The 13,746-nt window shown below is 39.5% G+C and overlaps 1 non-coding gene across 1 annotated transcript; it reads right to left on the reverse strand.

Moving 5' to 3' along the window:
- Positions 1-5,709: 5,709 nt before the first annotated feature.
- On the reverse strand, positions 5,710-5,817 carry LOC112745663 (small nucleolar RNA R71). The gene has a single exon (XR_003173580.1). It is a non-coding gene; the product is annotated as a small nucleolar RNA R71 (small nucleolar RNA).
- Between the last annotated feature and the right edge of the window lie 7,929 nt (positions 5,818-13,746).

Consider the following 13,746-nt stretch of genomic DNA (forward strand, 5'->3'; position numbering starts at 1 on the left):
GGAATAAAGGCCCAAGGCTCTGAGCATCAACTACTGGGATAGAAAAAGAAACATTAAAAAGCTCAAAAAGAATTAAAGATCTTAGTAGATGCTTGTGGTGAAGATGTGTCAAGAAGAGACCTGGCAAGTAAATTCTTAGGGGTGTCTCAACACCTAGTACCCTAAAACCAACTGGTTTGGGAGTACTAATTGAAAGCTTAATTAAAGGTTTGTCTTGAGACAAAACACTTAGAGTCATGGTCAAGAAAGCAAAACAACCCTTACTACTTCAAGGTGACAATCAATAGAAAGGACCCCTAAAGCCTATACCTGAAAGAACCCTCAAAGATCCAAGAGCTTTTCATGACATTAAAACATTCATACATGTGTTGAAAACTTAGTTTTACTCTTAGTTGTATTGCAATCATTCAAATCCAAGGGCTCAAGTTATAAAGGTTTACTCACATTGATTTGCTTGGGACAAGCAAAGCTTAAGTTTGGTGTTGTGATGACTTACATCATCTATGCTTCTTTCTTGCATAAAGAAGACCACAAAAGAGCATAAATCTCATTTGATCAGTACAATTCATGCATTATTTGATGAATATTATGGTACACTACTTTGAGATGAGTTGTGTTGAATTTCAGGTGAAAAAGGCATCAAAAATGGGTAGAAGACAAACAAGAAGCTGGGCGTGTGAAACTGGCGTGCCACTTGGGAGCAAACGCCACAAAAATGCACTGGCGTGGCACGCCAGGAGCTGGGCGTGGCACGCCAGTACTAAATTCCAGAGGGGAGATCCAAGCATGCATGTGGGCGTGGCACGTGATGACTTGCATCTTCTACCCTTCTTTCTTGCATAAAGAAGACCATAAAAGAGCATAAATCTCATTTGATCAGTACAATTCAGGCATTATTTGATGAATATTATGGTACACTACTTTGAGATGAGTTGTATTGAATTTCAGGTGAGAAAAGCATCAAAAATGGGGTAGAAGACAAACAAGAAGCTGGGCGTGTGAAACTGGCGTGACACTTGAAGCAAACGCCACAAAAACGCACTGGTGTGGCACGCCAGGAGCTGGGCGTGGCACGCCAGTTCTAAAGTCCAGAGAAGTGATTCAAAGCATGCATATGGGCGTGGCACGCCAGAGACTGGGTGTGGCACGCTTATACAAAATTCCAGAGAGCCACAATGGAGGACACAAAAGGGGCGTGGCACGCCTGACCCATCAACTACTATGGGTGTGCTACTTGAGCAAAGGGGCGTGGCACGCCAACTCTCCATCCCAAGAAGAATCTTCACTATGGCGTGCCACTTGGTATCAAAGGCGTGGCACGCCAGCCCAAAGAAGTCACTTGGCGTGCCACTTGGAAACCCAGGCGTGGCACGCCAAGCTTGAAGAGTTCACAAACCCATGGGCGTGGCACTTGAGCAGCATGGCGTGGCACGCTGGTACAACAATCCAGAGAAGGGGCTGAAGGCAATTGAAGATTGGGCGTGCCACTTGAGCAACCATGCGTGGCACGCCAATGCACAAAGGACCAAAAGCAAGGACTGGGCGTGCCACTTGGTATCGAAGGCGTGGCACGCCAATGCACAAAGGACCAAAAGCAAGGACTGGGCGTGCCACTTGGTATCGAAGGCGTGGCACGCCAAACTTAGCATTTCACTATGGTGTGCCACTTGAAGGCTGAGGCGTGGTACGCCAATTACTGGAACCAAGACAAGATCATGGGCGTGGCACGCCAGCCTTTAGGCATGGCACGCTGGTATAAGTTTTCAGAGAGGATGAAAGAGGCCAATTACATGGGGCGTGCCACTTGAGTTCGAAGGTGTGGCACACCATTCACCATTCTTCACTTAGGCGTGCCACTTGAGTAGTGATGAGCGGATAATTTATACGCTTTTTGGCATTGTTTTTAGTATGTTTTTAGTATGATTTAATTAATTTTCATTATATTTTTATTAGTTTTTAATTAAAAATCACATTTCTGGAATTTACTATGAGTTTGTGTATTTTTCTATGATTTCAGGTATTTTCTGGCTAAAATTCAGGGACTTGAGCAAAAATCAAATTCAGAGGTTGAAGAAGGACTGCAGATGCTGTTGGATTCTGACCTCCCTTAACTCAAAGTGGATTTTCTGGAGCTACAGAACTCCAAATGGCATACTCTCAATTGTGTTGGAAAGTAGACATCGAGGGCTTTCCAGCAATATATAATTGTCGATACTTTGATTAAAAATAGATGACGTAAACTGGCGTTGAACACCAGTTCCATGCTGCATTCTGGAGTCAAACGCCAGAAACAGGTTGCAAAGTGGAGTTAAACATCAGAAACAGGTTACAAACTGGCATTCAACTCCAAGAGAAGCCTCTACACGTATAAAGCTTAATGCTCAGCCCAAGCACACACCAAGTGGGCCCCAGAAGTGGATTTCTGCATCATTTACTCAATTCTGCAAACCCTAGTAACTAGTTTAGTATAAATAGGACTTTTTACTATTATGTTTACATCTTTGGATCATCTTTGATTAGTTTTATGCTATCTTAGACTTTTGTGAGGACTGGCCATTCGGTCATGCCTGAACATTTATCACTTGTGTATTTTCAACGGTAGAGTTTCTACACACCATAGATTAAGGCGTGGAGCTCTGTTGTTCCTCAAAGATTAATGCAAAGTACTACTGTTTTTCTATTCAATTCAACTTATTCCGCTTCTAAGATATTCATTCGCACTTCAATATGATGGATGTGATGATCGTGACAATCATCATCATTCTCAACTTATGAAGGCGTGCCTGACAACCACTTCCGTTCTACCTTAGATTGAATGGATATCTCTTGGATATCTAATACCGGGGACCGAGTCCGAGTTATTAGTGTCTTCGTGGTATAAGTTAGAACCCATGGACGGCCATTCTTTAGAATCCAGAAAGTCTAAACCTTGTCTGTGGTATTCCGAGTAGGATTCAGGGATTGAATGACTGTGACGAGCTTCAAACTCGCGAGTGCTGGGCATAGTGACAGACGCAAAAGGATCAATGGATCCTATTCCAGTATGATCGAGAACCGACAGATGATTAGCCATGCAGTGACAGCGCATTGGACCATTTTTACTGAGAGGACAGGTGGCCATTGACAACGGTGATGCCTAACATACAGCTTGCCATAGAAAGGAGTAGGAAGGATTGGATAAAGATAGCAGGAAAGCAGAGGTTTAGAGGGACGAAAGCATCTCTATACGCTTATCTGAAATTCTCACCAATGAATTACATAAGTACCACTATCCTATTTTATATTTTATTTATCTTTTACTTATCAATTCATAAAATCATTTGAATCCGCCTGACTAAGATTTACAAGGTGACCATAGCTTGCTTTTAGCCGACAATGTCCGTGGGATCGACCCTTACTCACGTAAGGTTTATTACTTGGACGACCCAGTGCACTTGCTGGTCAGTTGTGCGAAGTTGTGACAAAGAATTAGGAACATGAACGTGTGTATTGAGTTTTCAGCGCCGTTACCAAGGAATGGAACCGTGACGATTTCTACGCACCAAGTTTTTGGCGCCGTTGCCGGGGATTGTTCGAGTTTGGACAACTGACGGTTCATTTTGTTGTTCAGATTAGGTAATTTTATTTTAATTTTAAGCTTTTTATTTCTTATTTTCGAAAAATAAAAAAAATTTCTTCTCTTTCGTTTTTCCTAATTAAATTTCGAAAGAAAAAAAATAATTACAAATTCATAAAATCAAAAAAATATTTTTGTGTTTCTTGTTTGAGTCTAGAGTCAATTTTTAAGTTTGATGTCTTGCATGTGTTTGTTTTTCTCAAGAATTTTCAAAAATTCATCATATGTTCTTCATGATCTTCAAGTTGTTCCTGGCCAGTCTTCTTGTTTGATCCTCTTATTTTCTTGTTTTGTGTCTTTACTTGTTTTTCATATGCATTTTCAATTTGTTAGTGTCTAAAGTTTGAAAATTTCTAAGTTTGGTGTCTTGCATGTTTTTCTTTTCTTGAAAATTTTCAAAAATAAGTCTTGATATTCATCTTGATCTTCAAAGTGTTCTTGGTGTTCATCTTAACATTCATAGTGTTTTTGCATGCATTAGTTGTTTTGATTCATAATTTTTATGTTTTGTGTCAATTTTATGTTTTTCTCTCTCTCATCATTAAAAATTCAAAAATCAAAAAAATATCTTTCCCTTTTTCTCTCTAAAAATTTCGAAAATTTGGATTGACTCTTTCAAAAAATTTTTTAAAATTCAATTGTTTCTTATGAGTCAACTCAAATTTTCAATTTAAAAATCTTATCTTTTTCAAATCTTTTTCAAAAATCAAATCTTTTTCATTTTTCTTTCATAATTTTTGAAAATTTCAAATTGATTTTCAAAAATCTTTTTCTTATTTCTATTTCATATTTTCAAATTTAATACTAACAATTAATGTGATTGATTCAAAAATATTAAGTTGTTACTTGCCTATTAAGAAAGGTTCAATCTTTAAATTTTAAAATCGTATCTTTTTGTTTCTTGTTAGTCAAGTAATCCACTTTAGTTTTCAAAATTAAATATTTTCAATTCCTTATCATATCTTTTTCAATTTCAATCATATCTTTTTTAAAATCAATTTCAAAATTCTTTCTAACTTCTCCCATAACCTTTTGTCTTTGTAAAATTGATTTTCAAATCTTTTTCAATCAATCTTATCTTTTTGTTTCAATCATATCTTTTTCAATTTCAATCATTTCTTTTTCAAAAACAAATTTCAAATCTCTTTTAATCAATCCTATCTTTTTGTTTCAATCATATCTTTTTCAAAACTACCTAACTAATTTTCTCTCTCTAATTTTCGAAAATCCCTTCCCCCTTTTTCAAATTTCTTTTTTTATTTATTATCTAATTGTTTTAATTTTTTTTAATTTAATTCCATTTCAATTTTAATTATCAAAATTTAACTTTAAATTTTAATTTAATTAATTTTCGAAATTCCCTCTCTCTCATCTCCTTCTAATTATTTATTTATTTATTTATTTACTAACACTTCTCTTCATCTCAAAATTTGAACCCTCTCTTCCTCTTGGTGTTCAAATTTCTCTTCTTTTATTCTTATCTTCTTCTACTCACATAAAGGAATCTCTATACTGTGACATAGAGGATTCCATATTTTCTTTTGTGTTCTCTTCTTTTTCATATGAGCAGGAACAAAGATAAGAGCATTCTTGTTGAAGCTGATCCTGAACCTGAAAGGACTCTGAAGAGGAAGCTAAGGGAAGCTAAAGCACAACTCTCTAGAGAAAATCTGACAGAAATTTTCGAAAAAGAAGAAGATATGGCCGAAAATAATAACAATACAAGGAGGATGCTTGGTGACTTCACTACACCTAATTCCAATTTACATGGAAGAAGCATCTCAATCCCTGCCATTGGAGCAAACAATTTTGAGCTTAAACCTCAATTAGTTTCTCTGATGCAACAAAACTGCAAGTTTCATGGACTTCCATCTGAAGATCCTTTTCAGTTCTTGACTGAATTCTTGCAGATCTGTGATACTGTTAAGATCAATGGGGTTGATTCCGAGGTCTACAGGCTTATACTTTTCCCGTTTGCTGTAAGAGACAGAGATAGAGTATGGTTGGACTCTCAACCTAAAGATAGCCTGAACTCTTGGGATAAGCTGGTCATAGCTTTCTTAGCCAAGTTCTTTCCTCCTCAAAAGCTTAGTAAGCTTAGAGTGGATGTTCAAACCTTCAGACAGAAAGAAGGTGAATCCCTCTATGAAGCTTGGGAGAGATATAAGCAACTGACCAAAAAGTGTCCTTCTGACATGCTTTCAAAATGGACCATTCCGGATATATTCTATGATGGTCTATCTGAACTATCAAAGATCTCATTGGACCATTCTGCAGGTGGATCCATTCACCTAAAGAAAACGCCTGCAGAAGCTCAAGAACTAATTGACATGGTTGTAAATAACCAGTTCATGTACACTTCTGAAAGGAATCCTGTGAATAATGGGACGCCTATGAGGAAGGGAGTTCTTGAAATTGATACTCTAAATGCCATATTGGCTCAGAATAAAATATTGACTCAGCAAGTCAATATAATTTCTCAAAGTCTGAATGGATTGAAGGAATCATCCAACAGTACTAAAGAGGCCTCTTCTGAAGAAGAAGCTTATGATCCTGAGAACCCTGCAATAGCAGAGGTACATTACATGGGTGAACCCTATGGAAACACCTATAATCTCTCATGGAGAAATCACACAAATCTCTCATGGAAGGATCAAAAAAAGCCTCAACAAGGCTTTAATAATGGTGGAAGAAACAGGTTTAGCAATAGCAAGCTTTTTCCATCATCCACTCAGTAAAAGACAAAGAGTTCTAAGCAGACCCCATCTAGCTTGGCAAACATAGTCTCTGATCTATCTAAGGCCACTCTAAGTTTCATGAATGAAACAAGGTCCTCCATTAGAAATTTTGAAGCACAAGTGGGCCAGCTGAGTAAAAGGATCACTGAAACCCCTCCTAGTACTCTCCCAAGCAATACAAAAGAAAACCCAAAAGGAGAGTGCAAGGCCATTGAATTGACCATCATGGCCGAACCTACAAGGGAGGGAGAGGATGTGAACCCCATTGAGGAAGACCTCCTGGGACATCCAGAGATCAATAAGAAGTTTCCCTCTGAAGAACCGAAGGACTCTGAGGCTCATCTGGAGACCATAGAGATTCCATTAAACCTCCTTATGCCATTCATGAGCTCTGATGAATATTCTTCTTCTGAAGAGAATGAAGATGTTACTGAAGAGCAAGTTGCCAAGTACCTTGGTGCAATCATGAAGCTGAATGCCAAATTATTTGGTAATGAGACTTGGAAAGATGAACCTCCCTTGCTCACCAATAAACTGAGTGATCTGGATCAACTGAGATTGCCTCAGAAGAAACAGGATCCTGGAAAGTTCTTAATACCTTGTACCATAGGCACCATGACCTTTGAGAAGGCTCTATGTGACCTTGGGTCAGGGATAAACCTCATGCCCCTCTCTGTAATGGAGAAATTGGGAATCTTTGAGGTGTAAGCTGCCAGAATCTCATTAGAGATGGCAGATAACTCAAGAAAACAGGCTTACGGACTAGTAGAGGACGTGTTAGTAAAGGTTGAAGGCCTTTACATCCCTGCTGATTTCATAATCCTAGACACTGGGAAAGATGAGGATGAATCCATCATCCTTGGAAGACCCTTCCTAGCCACAGCAAGAGCTGTGATTGATGTGGACAGAGGAGAGTTGGTCCTTCAACTGAATGAGGACTACCTTGTGTTTAAAACTCGAGGATCTCCTTCTGTAACCATGGAGAGGAAGCATGAAAAGCTTCCCTCACTGCAGAGTCAACCAAAGCCCCCACAGTCAAACTCTAAGTTTGGTGTTGGGAGGCCACAACCAAACTCTAAGTTTGGTGTTGAACCCCCACATTCAAACTCTAAGTTTGGTGTTGGGAGGTTCCAACAATGCTCTGAACATCTGTGAGGCTCCATGAGAGCTCACTGTCAAGCTATTGACATTAAAGAAGCGCTTGTTGGGAGGCAACCCAATGTTATCTAATTATATTTATTTATTGTTATTTTATGTGTTCTTTAGGTTGATGATCATGTGAAGTCACAAAACTACTGAAAAAAAAAATCAAAAACAGAATGAAAAGTAGAATGAAAAATAGCACACCCTGGAGGAGAACAGTCTGGCGTTTAAACGCCAGAAACAAGCATCTGTCTGGCGTTTAACGCCAGAAACAGGCATCTACCTGGCGTTAAATGCCAGAACAGAGCATGGAAGTGGCGTTAAACGCCAGGATTGCATATATAGGGCGTTTTACACGTCTAAAAGGTGCAGGGATGAGAAATCCTCAAACACCTCAGGATCTGTGGACCCCACAGGATTCCCTCAGGATCTGTGGACCCCACAAGATCCCCACCTACTTCTTTTCTCCTCTTCACACCTTTCCATAACTCTCTTCCCCAAATACCCCTCACCAATCAACTCAATCACTCTTCCCCATCACCTCTTCACCAATCACATCCATCCTCTCTTCCCCAAAAACCCCACCTACCTTTAAATTCAAAATAATTTCCCTCCCTAAACCAACCCTAAATGGCCGAACCCTAAACCCCTCCCCACTCCTATACAAACCCCTCATTCCCTCTTCATTTTCACACAACAAAACCCTCTCTTCTTCCCCTTGGCCGAAACCATCTCTCTCTCCCTCTCCTCCATTTTTCTTCTTCTTCTACTTCTTTCTTTCTTCTTTTGCTCGGGGACGAGCAACCATTTTAAGTTTGGTGTGGTAAAAGCATAGCTTTTTATTTTTCCATAACCATTCATGGCACCTAAGGCCAGAGAAACCTCTAGAAATAGGAAAGGGAAGGCAATTATTTCCACCTCTGAGTCATGGGAGATGGAGAGATTCATCTCTAAGGTCCATCAAGATCACTTCTATGAAGTTGTGGCCAAGAAGAAAGTGATCCCTGAGGTTCCTTTCAAACTCAAAAAGAATGAGTATCCGGAGATCCGTCTTGAAATCCAAAGAAGAGGTTGGAAAGTTCTCACCAACCCCATTCAACAAGTCGGGATCCTAATGGTTCAAGAGTTCTATGCAAACGCATGGATCACAAGGAACCATGATCATAGTGTGAACCCGAATCCAAAGAATTGGCTTACTATGGTTCGGGGAAAATACTTAGATTTCAGTCCGGAAAATGTAAGGCTGGCGTTCAACTTGCCAATGATGGAAGAAAACGCACGCCTCTACACTAGAAGAGTCAACTTTGATCAAAGGTTGGACCAAGTCCTCATGGACATATGTGTGGAAGGAGCTCAATGGAAAATTGACTCAAAGGGCAAGCCAGTTCAACTAAGAAGGCTTGACCTCAAACCAGTAGCTAGAGGATGGTTGGAGTTCATTCAACGCTCAATCATTCCTACTAGCAACTGGTCTGAAGTTACTGTAGACCGGGCCATCATGATCCATAGTATCATGATTGGGGAGGAAGTGGAAGTTCATGAGATCATACCTCAAGAACTCTACAAGGTGGCTGACAAGTCCTCCAATTTGTCAAGGTTAGCCTTTCCTCACCTCATTTGCTACCTCTGCAATTCGGCTGGAATTGACATAGAGGGAGACATCCTCATTGAAGAGGATAAGCCCATCACTAAAAAAAGGATGGAGCAAATAAGAGATCATGGACCTCAACATGAGCATGAGGAGACTCCTCACCATGAAATCCCTGAGATGCCTCAGGGGATGCACTCCCCTCCACAAAACTACTGGGAACAAATCAACACTTCCCTAGGTGAATTAAGTTCCAACATGGGACAACTAAGGATGGAGCACCAAGAACATTCCATCATCCTCCATGAAATTAGAGAAGATCAAAGAGCTATGAGGGAGGAACAACAAAGACAAGGAAGAGACATAGAGGAGCTCAAAAGCACCATTGGTTCTTCAAGAAGAGGAAGATGCCACCCTCACTAAGGTGGACTCATTCTTTAATCTCCTTGTTTATTTATTTTCCTGTTTTTCGGTTTTTGAGCCTTATGTTTTATTTATGTTTGTGTCTTTATTACATGATCATTACTATCTAAGTGTCTATGCCTTAAAGTTATGAATATGAATCCATCACCTCTCTTAACTGAAAACTGTTTTAATTACAAAAGAACAAGAAGTACATGGTTTCGAATTCATCCTTGAAACTAGTTTAATTATTTTGATGTGGTGACAATACTTTTTGTTTTCTGAATGAATGCTTGAACAATGCATATGTATTTTGAAATTGTTGTTTATGAATGTTAAATATGTTGGCTCTTAAAAAAATGATGAACAGGAGAAATGTTATTTGATAATCTGAAAAATCATAAAAATAATTCTTGAAGCAAGAAAAAGCAGTGAATACAAAAGCTTGCAGAAAAAAAAATTTGGCGAAAAAAAAATAGAAAGAGAAAAAGAAAAGCAAGCAGAAAAAGCCAAAAGCTCTTAAAACCAAAAGGCAAGAGCAAAAAGCCAGTAGCCCTTAAAACCAAAAGGCAAGGGTAATAAAAAGGATCCAAGGCTTTGAGCATCAGTGGATAGGAGGGCCTAAAAGGAATAAAATCCTGGCCTAAGCGGCTAAACCAAGTTGTCCCTAACCATGTGCTTGTGGCGTGAAGGTGTCAAGTGAAAACTTGAGACTGAGCGGTTAAAGTCAAGGTCCAAAGCAAAAATAAGATTGTGCTTAAGAACCCTGGACACCTCTAATTGGGAACTTTAGCAAAGCTGAGTCACAATCTGAAAAGGTTCACCCAGTTATGTGTCTGTGGCATTTATGTATCCGGTGGTAATACTGGAAAACAAAGTGCTTAGGGCCACGGCCAAGACTCATAAAGTAGCTGTGTTCAAGAATCAGCATACTGAACTAGGAGAATCAATAACACTATCTGAATTCTAAGTTGCTATAGATGCCAATCATTCTGAACCTCAATGGATAAAGTGAGATGCCAAAACTATTCAAGAGGCAAAAAGCTACTAGTCCTGCTCATTTAATTGGAGCTAAGTTTCATTGATAGTTTGGAATTTATAGTATATTCTCTTCTTTTTATCCTATTTGATTTTCAGTTGCTTGAGGACAAGCAACAATTTAAGTTTGGTGTTGTGATGAGCGGATAATTTATACGCTTTTTGGCATGGTTTTTAGTATATTTTTGCTATGATTTAATTAATTTTCATTATATTTTTATTAGTTTTTAATTAAAAATCACATTTCTGGACTTTACTATGAGTTTGTGTGTTTTTCAGTGATTTCAGGTATTTTCTGGCTGAAATTGAGGGACTTGAGCAAAAATCAGATTCAGAGGTTGAAGAAGGACTGCAGATGTTGTTGGATTCTGACCTCCCTGCACTCAAAGTGGATTTTCTGGAGCTACAGAACTCCAAATGGCGCGCTCTCAATTGCGTTGGAAAGTAGACATCCAGGGCCAACAATATATAATAGTCCATACTTTGATTAAGAATAGACGACGTAAACTGGCGTTGAACGCCAGTTCATGCTGCTTTTGGAGTCAAACACCAGAAACAGGTTGCAAAGTGGAGTTAAATGCCAGAAACAGGTTACAAAGTGGTGTTCAACTCCAAAAGAAGCCTCTACACGTGTAAAGCTCAATACTTAGCCCATGCACACACCAAGTGGGCCCCAGAAGTGGATTTCTGCATCATTTACTCATTTCTACAAACCCTAGTAACTAGTTTAGTATAAATAGGACTTTTTACTATTATGTTTACATCTTTGGATCATCTTTGATTAGTTTTATGCTATCTTAGACTTTTGTGAGTGCTGGCCATTCGGCCATGCCTGAACATTTATCACTTGTGTATTTTCAATGTTAGAGTTTCTACACACCATAGATTAAGGTGTGGAGCTCTGCTGTTCCTCAAAGATTAATGCAAAGTACTACTGTTTTTCTATTCAATTCAACTTATTCTGCTTCTAAGATATTCATTCGCACTTCAATATGATGGATGTGATGATCATGACAGTCATCATCATTCTCAACTTATGAACGCGTGCCTGACAACCACTTCCGTTCTACCTTAGATTGAATGGATATCTCTTGGATATCTAATACAGGGGACCGAGTCCGAGTTATTAGTGTCTTCGTGGTATAAGTTAGAACCCATGGACGACCATTCTTGAGAATCCGGAAAGTCAAACCTTGTCTGTGGTATTCCGAGTAGGATTCAGGGATTGAATGACTGTGACGAGCTTCAAACTCGCGAGTGCTGGGCGTAGTGACAGACGCAAAAGGATCAATGGATCCTATTCCAGTATGATCGAGAACCGACAAATGATTAGCCATGCAGTGACAGCGCATTGGACCATTTTCACTGAGAGGACAGGTGGCCATTGACAACGGTGGTGCCTAACATACAGCTTGCCATGGAAAGGAGTAGGAAGGATTGGATGAAGATAGCAGGAAAGTAGAGGTTCAGAGAGAAGAAAGCATCTCTATACGCTTATCTGAAATTCTCACCAATGAATTACATAAGTACAACTATCCTATTTTATATTTTATTTATCTTTTACTTATCAATTCATAAAATCAGTTGAATCCGCCTGACTGAGATTTACAAGGTGACCATAGCTTGCTTCAAGCCGACAATCTCCGTGGGATCGACCCTTACTCACGTAAGGTTTATTACTTGGATGACCCAGTGCACTTGCTGGTCAGTTGTGCGAAGTTGTGACAAAGAATTAAGAACATGAACGTGCGTATTGAGTTTTCAGCGCCGTTACCAAGGAATGGAACCGTCACGATTTCTGCTCACCAAGTAGCCAGGCGTGGCACGCCAGTGTCATTCAGAAGAGAAGCATTGGGGCGTGCCACTTGAGTTCGTTGCGTGGCACGCCAAGCAAAGCAACCACTCACTCACAAGAAGGGCGTGGCACGCCCAGTCCACGCTAGTTCAACTTTCCAAGGAAGCCTAGCCAAGCATAAAGCAAGGGCGTGGCACGCCAGACCTTGGGCGTGGCACACCAGTACAAGTTTCCAGAGGCAAGGGGCATGCCACTTGAGTTCGAAGGTGTGGCACGCCAACACAAGAAATCCACTATGGCGTGCCACTTGAGTTCGAAGGCGTGGCACGCCAAGGTTGCTAGAGGGACGAGCGTGCCACTTGAAGGATTGGGCGTGGCACGCCAAGCTGGAAATGAAGGGCACGTGACACGCCAGAGACGCGCCAGCCACACGCCAGCTGAGAAGTCATGCTTATTGACTGTTTTTTTTCCTCCAAAATGTAATTTTTCTTTTTCACTTTTGTAATTTTTTTATTTTACTAGGAGTAGTATAAATACCCCCAAGGAGTACTGAAGAAGGGAGTTAAACAGTCAGTTTTAGATCCACTTTTACACTTCACTTTTGAGTACTTTTTGAGCTATGAGTAGCTAACTTCCCTCTCATTGAGAGAGGGAGCTCTGTTGTACTTGATGGATGAATGATAGTAAAATCCTTCTTCTCTTCATCTTCTCTTTGATTTGCTAGAAGAAATTTCATTCTTAATGCTTAGTATTCAATTATCTTGGGAAAGAGATTGAATACAATTGGGTTTCATGGGAACCTTGGGAAAGGAAACATGAAACCATGCTTGAAATTCCTTCTCACACTAGAGTAGAATCTGAGTTTTGGTGTTTGGATATGTGACATATAATCCTCCCTCTACTTGGACCTATGATGGTGTGTGGTATAATCAGGGACCAAGAATATCTCTCTTCATGAGCAATTAGACCAAGGAATTGGCTATTGATCAAGATCTGAGAGATTGAGTCACCAAGGGATTATGGCTCAATCAATCATGATTGCCAAGAGGTCAATGAGTTGCATGATTGAAGAGGATATAAGCTAGATTTGATCCAAAGAGACAACATCTCCCAATCTTAATGAATTTCCCCATTCTTATCTATCCATTTCTTTACAGCTTATTTTTACATTCAGCAATTCCCCATTCCCATTTACATTCAAGTCATTTATGATTCTGCACTTTACTTTTTGCCATTTATATTTCTGCACTTTATTGCTTTTCTTTATATTCTAGTCATTTACATTTATGTCATTTACAATTCTGCACTCTACAATCCTATTGATCCGCTTGACTAATTCATCAATTGATTAAAACTACTCGAATTTGCCAATCTCTGTGGATACGATCCCACTCCACTGTGGGTTATTACTTGACGATAATATTGG

This window comes from Arachis hypogaea, chromosome 14 (genome assembly GCF_003086295.3).
Source record: "Arachis hypogaea cultivar Tifrunner chromosome 14, arahy.Tifrunner.gnm2.J5K5, whole genome shotgun sequence".
In the NCBI taxonomy this organism is placed as follows: domain Eukaryota; kingdom Viridiplantae; phylum Streptophyta; class Magnoliopsida; order Fabales; family Fabaceae; genus Arachis; species Arachis hypogaea.